The sequence below is a fragment of the Trichechus manatus genome, unplaced genomic scaffold (genome assembly GCF_000243295.1).
Source record: "Trichechus manatus latirostris isolate Lorelei unplaced genomic scaffold, TriManLat1.0 scaffold00206, whole genome shotgun sequence".
Lineage (NCBI taxonomy): Eukaryota > Metazoa > Chordata > Mammalia > Sirenia > Trichechidae > Trichechus > Trichechus manatus.
Window position 1 is genome coordinate 2102941 of NW_004444142.1, and position 13358 is coordinate 2116298.

Consider the following 13358-nt stretch of genomic DNA (forward strand, 5'->3'; position numbering starts at 1 on the left):
TGGTAATAAACAAAGATGTCACTTTGAGGGCTATGGTGCACCTGACCCAAGCCATGGTGTTTTCAATCATCTCATATGCATGTGAAAGCTTAACAATGAATAAGGAAGGCAGAAAAAGAAATGATGCATTTGAATTATGGTGTTGGCAAAGAGTATTGAATATACTATGGACTGCCGGAAGAATGAACAAATCTGTCTTGGGAGAAGTACAGCCTGAATGCGCTTTAGAAGGGAGGATGCAAAATTTTGCATCACATACTTTGCACATCTTATCAGGAGGGACCAGTCCCTGGAGAACAACATGCTTGGTAAACAGAGAGTCAGCTAAAAAGAGGAAGATTCTCAGTAAGATAGATTGACATAGCGGATGCAACAACGGACTCCATAACAATTGTGAGGATGGCACAGGATCAGGCAGTGTTTCATTCTGTTGTACATAAGGTCGCTATTAGTCAGAATAGATTCAATGGCACCTAACAACAACAACCCCTTATTTACAAGGTTTCTCACAGTTAAGTATGGCCATGAGGTCAAGCTAACAGACCAAAAGTGGAAGTGATGTGGATCACTTTCAAGCCAGAGCATCTAAGAGCCAGTGTATATTCTCTGACTTTGCTCTGGCAACACTGAAGTTCACATTCAAATGGTGAAACCACAGCTTGTCAGAGCATCTCATCAATCTGTGTCTTTGAGTAACTGTGTATTAAAGCACTCCCAACCAACACATAAAATGAGAAAGAAAAAAATCTTTGTTGTTGTTATTGTTTTTGTTGTTATGTCATTGATATTTAAAAGTTAACTTGTTTTTTGCAACAAAGCCTATTCTATGCTAACTCTAGCACTTCATTACTGCACTGGGAGAAGACTTCTTTTAAAATTCCCAAGTCACCCTAAAAAAATTTCTAGCAAATTATATATATATATGGAGCCCTGGTGGCGCAACGGTTAAGAGCTCGGCTGGTAACCAAAAGGTCGGCAGTTCGAGTCCACCAGCTGTTCCTTGAAAACACTATGGGGCAGTTCTACTCTGTCCTGTGGGGTTGCTATGAGTCAGAATTGACTTGAGGGCAACAGGTTTGGTTTTGGCCGAGTTATATATATAAATACATATATGTGTGTGTGTGTGTCACACACATGTATTCTTGTATATAGGGTCGCTACGAGTTGGAATCAACTCAATGGCAATGAGTTTGGTTTTTTGCTTTTATATTCCTGTAAGGAAATATTTAACTTTGTATTAATCTCACCTCATTTCTACATATGATATTATTTTCATATTTCAGAGAACAGAACACTTTCCTTTCTGTTCCATTTTCCAAATGAATGTATGTGCCAAATGTTTGAACCCTAGGCTTTTATTTTACTGTCCTTGTCTTTTATACTTCAGTCACGTTTTATTCTATATGATGAATGTCTGCATCTATGATTAGTTTTTCTTTAAATCAAATGACTAGGTTCTTCCCCCAAATTCTAGTCATTTGTTGTTCTGCCATTTTAAATGTGTCAAAAATCTCAGTTCCAATCTACAACTTATCATAACATTAAATCCAGAGACATGCGTTTAGAGTAGGTACAGTTAAAATATTAAATAACAGCCTGTATAATTATACCCTTGAGAACTGTCCCATATCTCAACCACCAGGTGGCAATTTCATCACATTATATGTCCCATTAGGTAAGCAATGGCCTAAACAGTGTGAAAAGATTTTTTTTTTTCCTATAATTCGTACTTTAAGGAAAGAAGAGATGCCAGGAACAGAGCTCAAGACCATGGGTGATGAGACTTGGAAGCCTTCCATTCTCTGGAATGCAAGAAATTATTGCTTTCTTTGTTTCCATGGTTATGTCAAGTGTACTGCAGGTGGGTTCTTAAACTCTATACCCCAGAGGAACAATAACTCAGCAGTCAGCTGAGATCATATAAAGGAGAATAACAATTTTGGTGTACCTACAGACATTCTCTGTCACTCTAAAATTAGGATTAGAAGTCAGATTATTTCTTTTTTTTTTTTATTGTACTTTAGATGAAAGTTTACAGAGCAAATTAGTTTCACATTAAACAGTTAGTACTCATATTGTTTTGTGACATTGGTTGCCAACCCTGCAACGTGTCAACACTCTCCCCTCCTCGAACTTGGGTTCCCCATTTCCATTCTTCCAGCTTTCCTGTCCCCTCCTGCCTTCTCGTCCTTGCCCCTGGGCTGGTGTGCCCTTTTAGTCTCGTATACATGGTTGGGCAACACATATTACTGTTTGTTTTATGAGCCTGTCTAATCTTCCGCTGAAGGGTGAACTTCATGAGTGACTTCAATACTGAGTTAAAAGGGTGTCTAGGGGCCATACTCTCGGGCTTTCTCCAGTCTCTGTCAGGCCAGTAAGACTGGCCTCTTTTTGTGAGTTAGAATTTTGTTCTACATTTTTCTCCAGATCTATCCAGGACCCTCTATTGTGATCCCTGTCAGAGCAGTTGTTGGTGGTAGCCGGGCACCGTCTAGCTGTGCTGGACTCAGTGGTAGAGGCTACGGTACTTGTGGGCCATTAGTCCTTTGGACTAAACTTTCTCTTATTTCTTTGGTTTTCTTCATTTTCCCTTGCTCCAGATGGGGTGGGACCAGCGGAGCATCTTAGATGGCTGCTCACAAGCTTTTAAGACCCCAGAAGCTACTCACGAAAGTAGAATGTAGAACATTTTCTTAATAAACTATGTTATGCCAGTTAAGCTAGATGTGCCAGAAAACCATGGTCTCCAGCCTTCAAACCAGTAATTCAGTCCCTCAGGATGTATCTATGAAGCTTCTATGACTTTGCTTTGGTCAAGTTGTGCTGAGAATTCAGATTATTTCTTCGGAAACCATAGCCCTAGGCTAAACTTTTTCTCTTAATTAAGACTTCCAGCTTTTGACCCAACATTTTCTATGACTTTTTGCTCTTAATAAATATCCATTCAGTGGTTCTCAAATCTTACCAGTTACCATAGAGTCGATTCCAACTCATAGCAAGCAACCTCATGTGTGTCAGAGTAGAATTGTGCCCCATAGTATTTTCAATGGCTGATTTTTCAGAAGTAGATCACAGGCCTTTCTTCTTAAGTCCTCTGGGTGGACTCAGACCTCCACCCTTTTGGTTACAGATAGCACGTTAATCATTTGCACAGAGCACATTAATGAGGGGCTCCTCTCAAATATTGTTGTTGTCGTGTGCTGTCCTGTCGATTTGGACTCAGGGAGGCCTATAGGACAGAGTAGAACTTCCCCATAGGGTTTCCTAGGCTGTAATCTTTATGGTAGCAGATTGCCAGGTCTTTTTTCCGGGAGAACTTCTAGCTAGTGGATGAAGCCCTGATTCATTCTGATTTGAACCTCTGCTAAGAATTTGCATTTCTAATGAGTTTCTAAGAAGTTATACCTAAGAATCACCTGAGGATCTTGTTAAAAATGTAGATTCTGATTCAGTACATCTGGGGTGGGAATGCAAATTCTCATTTGCATTTTGAGCTTTTCTTTCTTTTCTGTCTTTTAATGACCTTTTGTTTTCCTCTTGTATGATTCCTTAATGTCATCCCACAACTTCTCTGGTCTTCTGTCATTAGTATTCAGTGTATCAAATCTGTTCTTCAGATTGTCTCTATATTCAGGTGGTATATACTCAAGGACATATTTTGGCTCTTGTGGATTTGTTTTAATTTTCTTCAGCTTCAAGTTGAACCTGCAGATGAGTAATTAATGGTCTGTTCCGTGGCCAGCCCTTGGCCTTGTTCTGACTGATGATATTGAGCTTCTCCATGGTCTCTTTCCACAGATGTAGTCAGTTTGATTCCTGTGTATTCCATCTCATGAGGTCCACGTGTATAGTCACCTTTTATGTTGTTGAAAAAAGATATTTGCAATGAATATGTTGTTGGTCTTGCAAAATTCTACCATGTGATCTCTGACATCATTTCTATCAAGGCCATATTTTCCAACCATCGATGCTTCTTCTTTGTTTTCAGCTTTTGTATTCCAATCACCAGTAATTATCAATGCATCTTGACTGCATGTTTGATCAATTTCAGATTGCATAAGCTGGTAAAAATCTTCAATTTATTCATCTTTGCCAATAGTGGTTGTTTCATAAATTTGAATAAAATCGTATTAACTGGTCTTCCTTGTAGGGGTATGAATATTATCCTATCACTGACAGCATTGTACTTTAGGACAGATCTTGAAATATTCTTTTTGATGATGAATGCAAAGCCATTCCTCTTCAATTTGTCATTCCCAGTATAGTAGACCATAAGATTGTCTAATTCAAAATGGCCAATGCCAGTCCATTTCGGCTCACTAATACCTAGGATATTGATCCTTATGTTTCATTTCATTTTTGACAACTTCCAATTTTCCTTGATTCATACTTCATACAGTCCATATTCTGATTATTAATGGATATTTGCAGCTCTTTCTTCTCATTTTGAGTCATGCCACATCAGCAAATGAATGTCCAAAAGCTTGGCTCCATCCATGTCATTAAGGCTGACTCTACTTTGAGGAGGCAGCTCTTCCCCTGTCGTATTTTGACTGTCTTCCAACCTGAGGGGCTCATCTTCGGGCACTATATCAGATAATGTTCTGCCGCTATTCATAAGGTTTTCATTGGCCTCTGTTTTCAGAATTGGACCACAAGTTCCTTCTTCCTAGTTTGTCTTAGTCTGTAAGCGCTGATGAAACCTGCCCACCATGGTTGATACTGCTGGTATCTGAAATACCAGTGGCGTAGCTTTCAGCATCACAGTAATACTCAAGCCCCCATAGTCCAACAAACTGAAGAAGAGTGGTGGCATGGTGGCATTATAAAATAGGGATGATTATTACTATTATAATGATAAACTGTAGTGCTTGACTAGAGAATTGAACCAAGGTAAAATTTTAACATTCAGGATAGACTGGGTTCTGTAGGTTCAACTATTTTCTTTCTTGTGGAAGTTATTAAAGTATGTGACCTGACTACTCGGCAAGTCTGCTGAGTATTTTCCATTTCTCTTGAGATCCACTCTCACCCTAATAGGGACCCGGATTGAGTTAGCAGGCTCTCTTGCTTTCTGGCTTCAGGTGTTGTTCAACCTTCATCAGTAGAGTATAAGGCAGAAGGAAAGTATGGCCACAGTTTTTCTCCCCTGGTTCATGTTTTATCTGGATATCCTTGGTTTGACTGAATCCCAAAGGCCATAGATCCTCTGAGATGTCCTTGTCACAGACTTTTCAGATTTGGTAAAGATACCTTCCTCATCCCCTTTCAGGTCTGATAATGACTCACTACAGACCTTAGCTGTAGGGTACTGTACCAACCTTTGTCTATTTTAGTAAACCTTGCCCATACATTTGTAAATAGTCTATTTATGACACTCTCCTCACTCACCTAGCTGGTGTGTGCCATCTATTTTTTTTCAGGACCCTGACTAATATAGCACTACAAGGGAGATGTCTTCTCGTCATTTACTCCTCTTGGCTAAGACCTACAATGCCAGGTTATTCTCGTAGTAGAATTATTTAAATTCTGGGTCCATAGGTTCAAATGAAACAACTCCAAAGGTAATATGGTTTTTCTTAGCTTTATCCATCAGAAAATGAATAGAAGTCAGGGGCAGATTATCTAATAAGCAAGGTAAGCATGGGCTTACTTGTGCTTGCTTACTAATCTGTAGTGAATAATTTCACATTTTTTTCATCACATCAAAGATTCTTCTTCTGGGTATGGCTGGCATCTGTCCCTCTCCCAACCCCATGATATCTTCCAACAGAATCAAAGCCTCTTTTCAAATTTATAATCCCTAACAGAGGCAGATGACCCAGTAAGCAAGGTAAGCAGGGGCTTACTTGTGCTTACTTATTAATCTATAACGAACAATTTCCAATAGATTTCACTTTGATGTGGGGTGGTGAAATCCATGTGAAATTCTTTAACAAATAGAACTTTATTTTCTCACAGTTTAGGAGGCTAGATGTCCGAATTCAGAGCACCAGCTCTAGGGGAAATCTTCCTCTTTCTGTGGGCTCTGAAGGGAGGTCCTTGTGTCTTCAGCTTCTGCTTCCTGGTTCCTTGCAAATCTCCATGTATCTTGGCATCTATCTTAACCCATCTCTCTCTCTGATGCTGGCTTGTTTAATCTCTTTTTATATCTCAAAAGAGATTGACTCAAGATACATACTACACAAAACCTGCATCATTAGCATAACAAAGACGACCCATTCCCAAATGGGTTATAACCACAGGCATAGAGATTTGCAGCATATATTTTGGGGAACATAATTCAATCCATAACACCAATCATGCCCTTGTTTGCCCTGCTCAGTTCTAAAAAGGAACTAGTGCACAATAACTAATAATAAAATAAAAATCCAAGTACCACATTAATTATAACTATGAATTCAGAATGTATTCCAAGAATAGGGCTTATTGGTAAGAGTCTATATTGAATTTCCTTGCTTCTTAATATACATTTTAGAACCAGTAGAAGAAAAAGTAATTCCAAAGGGCAAATACAACGTAGACTTATGCCTTTACCGTATGTAACATTTCCCATTAGGAAATTGTGAATTCATGTGGACCATGTGATCAATCATATTAACTCCATTTCCCTTGAAGGAAAGGAGAAGTGAACTCATGGCTCATCACTTAAGTATAGAGAATAAATCATAATAGGGACATCAATTTATAATAATAAGGAGTAATCATGAACTCATTGAATTCCCAAAGGAGGAGGAAGGAATCAGATATCAGCTACTCCAGAATCCACCCTACTCCCTGCTGTAACCCCTGCTCCCATTTTGTGAAGAACACTAGTGTTCAGCAAGATGTTAATTCACTATTTTCAGAAAAGGGATGTACAGTCAAGGAAACACTGTAATAAGCAGAGTTAAATAAATTTTCCTATTAAAGGAATTCACAGAGCTTTTACTCTGTTAATATGCATTGCAAATGTCCAAGAGAGATACAGCACTTCCCAAATTAATCTGTCCAGTAAAGCACAGTTCTAGTCCAATCCTAATTTTACAAACTTGAAAACGAAAACACAGAGGTTAACTAAACTAACCAAGGTAACACAGAATTGTCGGCAGAGTCCAGAACCTAGATCTTCTGACTTTGATCCCCCTGCTGCTTCTGCCATTTTTTACTGTTACTCTGGAAGCGGTAGAGGAATTACTATGTCAAATACTATCCCCAGACCTACAAATAATAGATGTTCAAGATTTAATTACTATTAACCGAGACTTTATTATATGTGCTAAGCATTCACACCGCCAGCAAATACCTATATGTGGTAGGCACTATCATCTTTATTTTGCAGATTTGGAAACTGAGACTTGGAAAAGGTATGTGATTCCCCCAAGGACATTTATTGGTAAACGGCTGAATCAAAATTTGAATCTGAATCTTTCATTACACAAGAAAGAAGGCTAAATTAAAAATCAGGGTTCAGTTGGAAGAGGAGGACGGGGAAAGTGTAAGGTTTTGATCAAATGGTTCTCTTTTAAGGACTTGATATCATCTCCAGGTCTGCTTGTTTCCTATTCAACATATAAAAGCAAAAGATATGTCAAAGGGAGAGGCTGCTTTTCACGGGTCTTCATACTGTAATGAACCCAAAAACATATAGCTTATTCCTCAGAGAAGTTTTATTCAGGGACTCATATTCAAGGCACCCTAGAGTTGATCAAAAGTGAAAATACCAGTAGAGTCTCTGCCAAGATAACAAACTTGAAATTTAAGAGAAAATAAAAAAAAATTACAACTCAGAAGATCTCCTGAAAGGACTCAATAAAAGGATTGGAGCAAAGAACCGGCAAAGTTTTATTATGATGATGGCTAACATTCATTGGATTCTTATTATTTTCCAGGTACTGTTGTGAATGCTTTATGTATATTAACTTATTTAATCTCACAACCATTATATGAGGTATATACTATTATTATCCCCATTGTGCAGACAAGAAGTTGAGACTCAGTGAGATTAATTAACTTGTTTAATGAACACTTAGAGAAGAAAATATAATTTGGAAATGTATTTTCATTCACATTTTGTGAGAACAAGTCTGTGTCTCATGCTGCCAAGACAACTGGATAGGGCTGGCGGTTCTAAAGGACATTTCTAAAAGACCTGCTGGGGTGGAAATCATTGAACTCATACCCTGAACCCTAGTCCTTTTTCTTAGCTGCACTACATTTAGCTAGCTAGAGCACAATTATCTTAGTCCCTGTCTTTTCTGTGCTCTAAAATGTCACAATAAAAAGTAACCATCAGTCAGTTAGCCTTATGGCATTTAATTAGTAATTCAAGCTCATTCTTGGGAAAGTCCTATAAGAGTCCACTAACCTGGGGACAAGTATATATTGAGTATAAAAGATGATTGGGGGTGTCTGAGCTAATGATCCAAGAACTAACCTAGGTGATGGCTGTTCATTCCCACCCCCTACTTCCCATCTAAATTCAGGAGCTGCATGATGACTTTCTGACTGCTACAAAAGAAATGAAGAGTGCCTAGTTTAACAAGTCTCTAACCATAATAAAACTCAGGATTGTTACTAAAATTTCTATGACTAAAATGAGAGGCTGTATAATGCACAGGAAAGAACATGGGCCTGGAAGACATAAGGACATGGGATCAAATCTGGGTACAGCCACCCATACCCATTGCCGTCGAGTCAATTCTGATTCATAGCAACCCTATAGGACAGAGTAGAACTGTCCCATAGGGTTTCCAAGGAGAGGCTGGTAGATTCCAACTGCCGACCTTTTGGTTAGCAGCTGAGCCCTTAACCACTGTGCCACCAGAGTTCCATGGGTACTGCTACAGTACTGGTTAATTTCCAGTTACTGCCTCCCACATCCATTGTATTCTCTACCCTTTTCCCACTTTCTCTGTAACCTGGGAGATTAACCTCAGTGGCTCCCTTACCTGACGGTATCCAGTTGGATTCACCCAATGGTTAAGAAGAAGTGAGATAAGGAGGCAGGAAATGAGAGGGATTGGATATTTTTTCCTTCTTCCATGCCACCTCTCTGGCAGTAGTTGCAAATGTCCACTACTACAGGGTCAACCAGGCAACTTCTCCTCCATATTTCCAATTCTCACTGGGTTCCAGTGACACTATTGTTTCCTTTGGTCCCTCCAGACCTATGAGGTTGTAATGGCTTCCATGTTTGCTAGTCACTGAGTACCTTGTCTCCTTTTTGATGTCCTTTACCCTACCCAAACCTCTTTCTTGGTAAAGTAGAGGGTCAGCAAAATAGAGGAAGACCCTCAATGAGATGGATTGACACAATGGCTGCGACAATGGGCTCAAACTTAACAATGATTGTGAGGATGGTGAAAGATCAGGCAACATTTTATTCTGTTGTTCCCAGGATCACTGTGAGTCAGAACTGACTTGACAGCACCTAAGGACAACAACCCAAACCTCTACATGTAGGTACTCATTAAACTCTTCATTTGAATGATTTGGATAAATTGTTTCTTGCCACTATCCTGATTGACACAGCTTCTCACTTATCAGCTATATAATTTTCATCCTTTACTTTTTTTGAGGGGAGCCCTGGTGGTGCAAATGGTTAAATGCTCTACTGCTAACTGAAAGGTTGGCAGTTAAAACCCACACACCAACATCTTGTGAGACAGGCTTTATGATCTGCTTCCAAAAGATTACAGCCTTGAAAACTCAGTGAAGCAGTTCTACTCTGCACACATGGGGTCGTTATGAGTTGAAATCGACTCAATGGCAACTAACAACAATAACTACCACCATGTTATTACAAGACCAACTATGTATATTATTTTTAAATTCTCATTAGCCTATAATGCTCATAATTATAGATTTCTTATTTCATTCTTCTATTTTCCAGGAATTTAGTCATTGTCTACTCAGATCAGCAGAGATAAAAAAGGAATACATTAAATTAAACTTAACTCAACAAAAATTTACTAAGCATCTACCCTACGCCGTGCCCTGTATAGAGCACAAGTGACACAATGATGGCTGTCTTAAGCTGTGTTCTCTAGAGAAGCACATCCAGTAAAGTGTATAAATACATATATAGTAAAATTTATAATAAGGAAATGGCTCACACAGCTGTAGAGGCTGGGATATCTCAAGTCTGTGGGTCAGGATAGTGGCTTCTCCTGATTAACGTAGCCACAGGGGCTGGCAAACCCAAGATCAGCGGGTCAGACAGCAGAGCTCTGGCTCACAGGCTTCAAAGACTGATGAATCCCAAGATGGGCAGGCAAGACAGCAGGTAAACTGCTGGCTCAAGTCCCAAGAACTGGAGGTCAGACAAACAGGAGCCAACTGCAGGATTCAGAGCAAGCAAAAGCCTTGACAGAAAGAGCTTTGACAGAAAGACCACCTATATTGGATGCAGGCCACACCCCCAAGGAAACCCCCTTTCAACTGACTGGCTACTCACAGCAGATCTCATCAGGAGGGTTATAACATCATCATAAAACTACCAAACTACATTAGAACTGCCAAACCACTGAGAATCATGGCCCAGCCAAGTTGACACACAAGCTTAATGATCATGATGGGTATGAAGTGGATCCCTTTCCTCACTGACTCTAAAGCTAGTAAGAGTAAGCTACAACTTTTGTTTAGTTTTTTTTCTTTTGATGTGAGATTTAAATACACATAATAAAATACACTAAAGTATGTATTTACTGTTTTAACAAATTTACACACCTATAATATGATGTATAGACTGTTTTAACAAATGACTGACTTCTATCATGATGTCAACCTAAAAACTTTCCTCATGTCCCTCCCCAGTCAGCCCTTGGCCCTAGCTCCAAAGGTAAACACTGTTATGATTTTTTTCAACATAGATTAATTTTTCTAGTTCCTCTGTATGTAAAATGTCATTATTCTCTGTTTTCGAGATTTTTTTAGCCTTTATTTTCAGGAGTTTGATTATAATATGCTTAAGTATGGTCTTAGTGTTTATCATATTTGAGGTCTTTTGAACATTTTTAATCTGAAAATGTATGCCTTTCAGCAAATTTGGGAAATTTTCCTCATCGTAACTTCAATTATTTTTTATGACAATTTCTCTCTTTTCCTTCTGTTTCTCCAATTACACATATATTGTGCCTTTTGTTATTGTCTCACAGGTACTCAAGGCTCTGATCATTTTCTTCAATTTTATTTCTCTCCATGTTCAGATAACATTATTTCTACTAATCTATTTTTAAGTTCACTGATTACTTGCTCTATCATCTTCATTCTTCTGTTAAACCTGTCTAGAGAATTTTTATTTGTTATTTTCTTTTTCAGTACTAGAATTTCCATTTATTTCTTTTTCAAAATTTCTATTTCTCTAATTAAATATTCTATGTTTGAATTTATTATTAGCTTATTCTCTTGACTTCTTTGAGCCTAAATTTCTTGAGACTGCTTCTCAATATATCAAGTAATTTCATATTGTATCCCAGATATTGTAAATATTATATTGTAGAGAATCTGGATCTATTTATATTCCATCAAAGAGTATTGACGTTTCTGTTTTAGTAGATAATTAACCTGGTTGCACCCAATATGCAAACTCTCTCTCTTCAGCACAAGCTCAATCTCACTTTAGTCTTTTATCATTAGCTCTGAAGGTTTAAGTCTTCCCTGCACTTGTACGGATCAGGGGTCAGCCAAAGACTTGGACAGCATTTTTGCACAGAATTTGAAGCTCACCTCTCTGGATCTCTCATTACAGGAGTCCCTCCATCATTTCCATGGCTAAGGTAGCCCCCAAATATGTCCTCTGTTCTTCAAGCCAGAAAAATCTCAGAATCTCTATCTGAGATTAAATATAGTGCTGACTTTAATTTGCCCTCATGCTAAAAATTATAAAAACAGGAAACTCACTGTGCTCTGGTCCTTTCTTACAAGTTTTGACTCCTCCTCCAGAATATATTTTTTTGTCTACTCTCCAATGGCTTCAGGCCATTGTTTTCTTATATCTTATCTGAAGTGTAAGTCATTACCTGTAGGAGGTTTGGTATGAGAGAAAATCAAAAAATAAAATGCAAACATAAAATTTACATATACAACTGATGTATGTTATGTTGTGATAAGAGAAAGTATAAAAAGTAAGTAATCCTACTGGAGTACATAGGAGGTTATTATGTAAACTAGCAGGTCAGAAATAGCTTTCTATAAGAAGCATTATCTAAGCTTCAGTTGGAAAGACATGGAAGGCTTAGAAATAGAACATTTCAGATTTTAAAAACAATGATAATAAGCCTTTGTGTGGGTCTTACTGGTGTGAAAGAGATCAGTAAATCTTTGTAAGATAAGATTCATCACTTACTGAAAAATAAAGTTTGAGGTTTTGAATATAAATTCACCTTTCTTGGGTTTAAGAGACTCACGTCTACAAAATTTTTAAATCTCTCCTTATATAGGAAAAATTAATAATGCTACTATAGTTGTTGAAAGAACTGTAGAAAAAAATCAAGCCTCAAGTTGCAATAGTGAAGGATTCTATGAGCAAAATACAACACAGGAAGCACCAAAAAAAGATGGAAGGAAAACACACAGCCGCTGTACCAAAAAAGAATTGGTCAAAATTCAACACATTGCAGGAGGTAGCATATGATTAAGAACTGATGGTGCTGAAGGAAGAAGTCCAAGCTGCACTGAAAACACTGGTGAAAAACAAGCCTTCAGGAATTGACAAAATACCAACTGAGATGTTTCAACAAACAGATTCAGTGCTGGAAGTGCTCACTTGTCTATGTCAACAAATTTGGAAGACAGCTACCTGGCCAACCTACTAAACGAGATCCATATTTATGCCTATTCCAAAGAAAGGGATCTAACAGAATGTGGAAATTATCGAACATCATTAATATCACGCAAAAGTAAAATTTTGCTGACGATCATTCAAAAGTGGCTGAAACAGTACATCAACAGGGAACTGCCAGAAGATCAAGTCAGATTCAGAAGAGGTCGTGGAATGAGGGATAGCATTGCTGATGTCAGATGGATCCTGGCTGAAAGCAGACAATACCAGAAAGATGTTTACCTGTCTTTTACTGACTATGCAAAGGCATTCGACTGTGTGGATCATAACAATTATGATAACATTGCAAAGAACAGCAATTCCAGAATACTTAATTATGCTCTTGAGGAAACTGTACACATATCAAGAGGCAGTCATTCAAACAGAACAAGGAGATACTGCATGATTTAAAGTCAGAAAAGGTGTGTGTCAGGATTGTATCCTTTCACCATGCTTATTCAACCTGCATGCTTAGCAAATAATCTGAGAATCTGGACTATCTGAAGAAGAATGCGGCATCAAAATTGGAGGAAGACTGATTAACAACCTGTGTTAT